Source organism: Acomys russatus, chromosome 18 (assembly GCF_903995435.1).
Source record: "Acomys russatus chromosome 18, mAcoRus1.1, whole genome shotgun sequence".
Classification (NCBI taxonomy): Eukaryota; Metazoa; Chordata; class Mammalia; order Rodentia; family Muridae; genus Acomys; species Acomys russatus.
Genome location: NC_067154.1, coordinates 47,549,833 through 47,557,473, shown reverse-complemented (window position 1 = coordinate 47,557,473; position 7,641 = coordinate 47,549,833). Strand labels below are relative to the sequence as shown.

The following is a 7,641-nucleotide window of genomic DNA, read 5'->3' as shown; positions in this document are numbered from 1 at the left end:
TTGTGAATGACGTGCTATACATTATACCAGTTTCTCTGACAATTGTAACTCATCATACTTTATGATTTCTACATAATAACCGGATTTTGAAATTTAAGTAAGCAACAATAAAATGAAGTATTAATTGTGAAAAGTACATTTTCTAAATTTATATTTGGTAAAATGAAGAATCTTTAAATGAAAATACCATTATATGTACATTAGTGAATCTTTGCCATACTATTTCAGTTTAGAAGATATAATTTTCATATCATTTTACTTATAAATATATCTATATAATATGTAATCTCATTTCGAAAACAATGGTTACAAGCCAAAATGATCTTATTGTAATAATATTTATAATAATTATGGCTTAAATTATATCTGATATAAATACTTATGCTCATGTATTTCATATCTATAAATATAGTTAATAAAGTTGAGAACTTTTAATACAGAAAAAGAACAGGTTATACTTATGCTGCATATTAATGCTGTTTTACTATAGCCTTCCATTCTAACTCCTGTAGTACCTGACCAGTAACTCGCAAAACAATTTATAGATGTGCCGTGAATTTTCGGTCTGCTGTGAATATGTGATTTTTTTCCCCTCAGATCATAGTTCTTGTATGTTTTCATCATCCCATTACTCAGATTTTCTTAAATATCCTGTAGTCCCTCCTTCTTTACACATAGATGTGATGGTGTTGTCCAACTTGTTATATAATTTGTAGGCTCTGATTAGTCTTTAGGGTAAATGCTTTAAATTAGCATGTTCTAAAGTAATTTGCCTCAGTATGAGAAACTGACTCATTTGGGTCTGCAAACAGACAGTATATAGGCTTAAAAAACTTCTCTGTCACACAGCCCTGAGGAGATTTAAACACAAAGACACATGGATCCTATACCAGGTGACTGAAAATATTATCTGAGGAGAAACATTTAGGTAAGAAAATGTTGAGAAATTTTATGTTTTGTTTGTTAGTTTGTTTTGGGTGTTTTGTTTGGTTGATTGTCTTCACCGTCACTGTTCAGGTTTACTTTGTTGGTATATATACAAGTCTTCCATTCTTTTTTTGATCTTTCTAAAAATAACAAAATAAAATATAATAAGATATAACAAAAGTATCATATCAAAGTTGGATAACACAAACCAGCAGAAAAATAAGAGAGCCTGAGGAGAAGCCAGAAGAATCAGAGAGATACATTTTTACCTATTCATCAACCTCACAAAATCACTAAACTAAAAGTTATAGTATATATGCAGAAGGCCTGGTGTAGTCCTGTGTAGGCCCTAAGATTGCTGCCTCAGTCCTGTGAGCTCATATGAATTTGACTCAGTGCTTTTAGAGGGCATTGTTCACCTAGCATCCCCACCTCCTCAGTCTCCTCCAGCTCTTCTGCCCTCTCTTCTACAGAGTTCCTTCAGTTCTGAGGAGAGGAATTAGACATTTAAAGCTGTTTGTTGTAAGGTCTCTCATTCTCTAAATATGTCTGAATGTGAGTCTCTGTATGTCTTTTCATTCTCAGGCTCTGGGCTACCTAGTCTCTGGTTCATGATTACCAAAAAGTGTCAGGGATAGGTTCCATCTCATGGAGTGTGACTTATGTCAAATCAGATGTTTTTTGGATACTCCCACAAGGTTTGTGCCACCATAGCCATAGAATATTTATCAGTCAGAGTTGAAGGTTCTATGTAGGCCGCAACAGGACCTCTCCATTTTCAATGTCTTGCAGGGGTGCTATCTTCAGCATTGGGGCCTTAGTGTCAGTTTGTGGAATACAACCTGTTGTCTTAGCAACAGCCAAGGCTGTTTGGAGTTCCATGGGCCCATTTTGGCCATCAATTCAGTTGGGTAAAACTGAGTCCCAAGACTGGAAGCTTTGGTGATAGAAGGTAGCCAGTGATGGTTCAGTCTCTCTTACTATTTGAAGACTTCCTTAGGATCACCTTCATGTATTTTAGGAAGTTGCCACCGTACTAGGTTTTCATACCACACCTCAAATGCCCTGTAATTCTAATTCTCTGTTGGGAAGCTGTTAAACATGAAGATACATGCACCACTCCCAAGGCCATTAAAGACAGCATTGAAAGATCTAGGCGTAGGTAAGGGTTGTTTCTAGGAAACCTCTATGACAGAATAAATACTTCTTCTATTTTGAGAACTCTGGATGAAGATGAGTGAATCAGATTAAGTTATTTATGGAAGGTGGAACAGGAAATGAAACTGGGGTGATAGATTCTACGTTGCCAAGCTACAGGCTTTCAATAAAGAAAAAAAAAAAATACAAGAAAGCTAAGGCCATCACCGGTGAAACTGCAGTGGCATTTTACCACTCCCTGGTCACTCTAAACAACCACTACTATTGAAAGTACATTCATGTAGAATACAAGCACTTCTGTTTTAATGATCTACTTAATAAGCAACAGGAATTCAAACAGTACCATCATCTCTGGCTGCTTCTTCAAGCATGGAGTTCATACGTAGTTACTACAGTGTTTCAGTAAATGATATACAAATTTACAAATCAACATGAAAATGTCTATATACATAAAAATAATTTGACCAACATGTTTCCTTAGACCTGAATCTAGTTTCTGTGTTTGAGCAAAATTAGATAATGTGGTTAAGTGGAGCCTGGGGAAGATTTCACTAAGCTGCTTCATGCAGCTGTGCTAATTGAAATTCAGAAGCGTGTCCTAAATAAACTTGAAAAATGTGTGCTTTCTGCTAGGTTTTTGTACATGAGTAGTTGGCAGCTTGTCAGAAGGTAGAGGTACGTCCAAAACACAAATCAAAATATTGCAGAATACAGACGCATGAACACAAAGCCCAGGACTTGAAGTCTACAGAGAGAAAGTAGACAGCCTCATCCTGTGTAGCCATGGTTCTTTTAAAAGCACAATTAAATCAACTTGCTACCAGACTAGGACAGCAGTTTGTGGATCTAAAAGAGCTATTGAAAATTGGGGTAGATTTGGCAATTGGTTTCTGAGAATATATGAGGTTTATTAAGTGAGCATGCGGAGAAAATGAAAGAGAGAAATGGTACCCCAGAGATAGATGGATAGATAGATAGATAGATAGATAGATAGATAGATAGATAGATAATAGACAGACAGACGCATACACAGAAAGAGAGAGAGAGAGAGAAAGAGAGGGAGGGAGAGAGAGAGAGAGGTATAGAAACAGAGGAAGAGAGGAAGAAAGACAGAGAGAGAGAACTTTGCATGAAAATTTAAAAAATAAATGTTAATACTGTTCTAATTGAGATGCATCCTTTTTCTTTTCTCTTTTTTTAAAATTTATTTATTAATTTATTCTTGTTACATCTCAATGTTTATCCCATCCCTTGTATCCTCCCATGCATCCATCATGCAGTTTGATACAAGTATTGCCAGCTGTTTCCCAGGTTCTAGTATTTTTCTAGCTTTTTAATTGATTCCTCAGTATTGTGTATCCAATGAATTATTGAACACAAGGCTTAAGATAGGATTTAATTAAGGAAAAACTTACCTTAAAATTACACTAAATTTAGTGTTTGAGATAAGTGAGATGTTATTTGCTAGTCTTAGAAAAACTAAAACAAAAGAGGTAGATAAGCATGTGAGCAGATAGGACTCTAGTGAATACACAGGTAATTTCCCTCAAAAGACCATGACATCCATGCCTCAAACAGCCACACTGGGTAGTAGTGAATACTCAAAGATAGCTTCAACCTCACAAATGCCTCTGATCAAAAAAAAAACTACTCCTTTCAACTGAAGAGTATTTTTTTTTTTTTTTTTTTGGTTCATAACACCTTCAAATGCCACAAAAGACTGGGTTTTGTTATTACTGAATTTCAGGATCCAAATTAAATATATTTTATTTTGAGATTATTAAAAATGTACATCATTTCCTCCCTTCCCTTTACTTTCTCCAAACTCTCAAACACTTTAACCACTTGTTTTCTCTCAAATTCATGGCCTGTTTTTTTATATTATTGTTACACACACACACACACACACACACACACACACACACACACTTTCCTAAATAAAAATTGCTCAGTCTGTAGTACTGTTACTTGTATGTATGTATTCTGAGCTGTCCATTTGGTGCTGGATAAAAATTTGTTGTGCTCTTCTCTAGAAAGACTATTTCTCCCATTCTCAGGATTCTTTTTTTGCCTGTAGCAACTCGTACAGATCTGAGAGACCTCCAGGGCTTCCCATGACTGCCTACATGAGCTGAACAAAGACAGCTCCAGCAGGATCTAGTTTTGTTTGCAAACCTCTAGTTTCATTTTCTCAAAAACTGTATCCCAAAGTGCTGCCAATAAAACCCTAGCATACAGATCTAGGAGCGGGAGTGTAGTTTGAATTTAGGAACAAATGAACAAGTTAGACTGCAGCATTTAGAGAACGTCAGCTCATTGTTTGGAGATTGTTCTTACATTCTTGCTTCAGTTAAGACAACATAGAAATCAATCAATGATGAAAAAACATGAACACTAGAGAAAGATGACAAGAATATAATGATACAAAAGAAAAGCTAACAAGGAATCTTGCAGGAGAAAAGGAGGGAAAAAATGAAGGAGCCAGAGTCATTGAGGACACCACAAGAAAACCCATGGAATCAACTAGCATGGACTTTTATTGCTATAGCTTTGTAGTAGCACTGGAAATTAGGTATGGTGATAGCCCTACTTTTGGCTTTATTTGTTCTGGTGAAGAGACACCATGATTATGGCAACTTTTATAAAGAAAAACATTTATTAGAACTGGCTTACAGTTACAGAGGCTTTGTCCATCATCATCATCATCATAGTGGAAAGCATGACAGTGTCTAGGCAGACATGGTCTGGAGAAGGAACTGAGAGGTTTAGATCCTGGTTTGTAGGCAGCAGAAGTGGACTGTGTCACTGGTTGTGGCTTGGACACATATGAGTCCTCAAGGCCTGTCTCCACAGTGACAGACTTCCTCCAACAAAGCTGCATCTACTCCAAAAGGCCATGCTTACTAATAGTACCAATCCCTACAGGCCAAGCATTCAAACACATCTCTCTATGTGGGCCATACTTATTCAAAGCACCAGACATCCTAACCACTGTTTCCCTTCCTCTTCTCCTTTCAGTTCCCACTCCTGCACACACACTCTCTCCACAAGTCTACCTCTCCTCCCTTTCTCTTCAGAAAAAGAGATATCAACCATGGATATCAAGCAGCCTTGGCATATCAAGTTGCAGTAAGAATAGATGCCTATTCTCCTAGTATTAAAATACATAATACTTGGGGTAACAAATAAAGAGACTCTTAGAAGTTATGGTAATCTTAATCCTATAACATGGCTACTCTATAAAGGAATCATTTGTGTGATTCAACTGGAATATACAACTTAATTCCTCTAGCTGGAATACAGATGTACTTTCAGTATATACCTTTAGTCCCAAGCAATGACATCTAAATAAGGGACAAATAAATTGAAAAGTCAGAGAAAGATTTAGCAGATTAAGTCAGTGATAGGATACCCCAACTCTTATGAGAGAGAGGTTACTTAAGAGCAGCACAGAGAGTAGAAGAGACCGTATAGTACAGTGGAGGAGAGTACATGAATACATGAATACAGTAGAGACCATGCAGTCAGGAGAGTACAGGTTAGTACAGTTCAGTTCATGGAGTTGAGACACATGAATTCCAATTAGAGCAATTCAGTGAGAAGTTGAGAGAAGCCAGTTTGAGTGACTCAACTTGGAAAGGAGTTTGGAGACAGAACAACTGAGTTGAACCAGCCAGCCAGAGTTCAGTAAGAACTGGAAAGTGTGAAATTACTCAGCAGTAAGTCTCAGAGGCTGAAAATATTCTAGTCCTAGGCTAACAGATAAAGGCTGAAAGGTGAGTAATATATGTTTAAGTTTCAACTGTATCTTTTTATTCCTGAATGAAAAGGCAGCATCAGATCCGGACATATGATAAATGGCTATTGTTGGGTAATGTGATTACAACTGTCTGTAGCTTGGGTCTCAGAAAATACCTAAGGATGATCCCTGCAGGTCCAATGAGTACAGCATCCCTTTCCTTACTCCAGAGTCACTTCTTCATATGCCCAAATCCTCCCTAAACCCCTCTCGAAATTATTTAAAATAAAAATATTTGTATTACTGTTTTTTTATTAAAGTTTTATAAATTTAAACTAAATTCAAGCACTGTGTTTTATAGAGTCATTTTGAGTTTCTCTCCAATTAGTTAAGTGACCTATGGGCTTTTTGTCAGCTGTCTTGACTATGTCTATGTATACCCGCTGTTTCGCTGATCTCTCAAGAATTTTACTATTAAGGGGTATTGAATTTTGTCAAAGAGCTTTGCTGAATATAAGGGGATGGTTTTGTGTATGTGCATATGTGTGGCAGTTCCCAGTAGTTTATAAGATAGATTGCCTTTATTCATTTTTGTATGTTGAATCATCCCTCTATATCTGGGATAAAGCCTACTTGATCATGGAGGATAATGTTTTTGATATGTTCTTGGATTCAGTTTGTAAGTATTTTATTGAATAATTTTGCATGTACGCTCAAAAGGAAAATTGATCTGTAAACCTGTTTCTTTGCTGGGTCTTTATACGGTTTGAGTATCAGGGTAAGTGTAGCTTCATAAAATAAATGTTACTTCTATTTTTATTTTGTGGAATAACTTGAGAAATATTAGTTTTAATTCTTTGAAAGTGTAGAAGAATCCAATGTTGGAACCATCTGGCCCTGAGCTTTTTGGATGGGAAACTTTTAATGACTACTTTGATTGCACTAAGTGTATAGTTCCGTTTAAATTGCTTATCTGATCTTGATTGAACTCTGGTAAGTGGTACATAATGAGGAAACTATCCATTTATTTTAGATTTTTGTGGAGTACATGTTTTAAAATATGTTCTTATTATTCTCTAGATTCCTCAGTGTCTGTTGTTATAACTTCTTTTTTCATTTTTGATTTTGTTAACTTTGATATTCTCTCTCCTCCTTTTAGCTAATTTGGATAGAGGTTTGTCTATCTTATTGATTTCCCAAAGAAACAGCTCTTTGTTCTACTGGTTCTTTGCATTGTTCTGTTTTATTGATTTCAACCCTCAGTTTGATTATTTCTTGCTGTCTACTTCTCCTGGGTGTGATTTTTTTCCTTTTGTTTGAGAGTTTTTGGTTCTGCTGTTAAGTTGCTAAAATGAATTCTCCCCAAGTTGTTTGCTTATTTTGTTTTGTTTATTGAAAATAGATTCTTCTTTCTGCCCCTACAGGCATAGGAAGTGTGTCTTCTGTGTCACATCAGTAGATGTCAGAGAAGAGAGAGGCTATGTCTACACTCAGGGTTCTGACTTGTGAACATCTAAATGATTAGTAGCCTAAGACTCCCTGAAAAATCATGAACTTGAGATGACTACCAGTCTGGTGCCAGGGAGCTAAGACAGGGAGCTAGCCAGAGAGGACCACTAGTCCAGGGCCCTACAGGACTGTAAGGCTACAGCATGGGAAACAAGCCAGAGTCTAGGCAACCCATGCATGGGGCCAAGCAGGTGGGCACAGGCAAGGAGCAAGACCAAGATGACAAGAGAGTCAGGTGTCATGGCGCATGGATAGGGGGCTAAATTGAGATCACCAATCCAGCCTCATGCAAACCAGTGGAGGTCAAG

The 7,641-nt window shown here is 36.8% G+C and overlaps 1 non-coding gene across 1 annotated transcript; it reads left to right on the top strand.

Moving 5' to 3' along the window:
• Window positions 1-7,235: 7,235 nt before the first annotated feature.
• Window positions 7,236-7,361, top strand: LOC127202460 (small nucleolar RNA SNORA17). The gene has a single exon (XR_007832336.1). It is a non-coding gene; the product is annotated as a small nucleolar RNA SNORA17 (small nucleolar RNA).
• The last annotated feature ends 280 nt before the right edge of the window (window positions 7,362-7,641 follow it).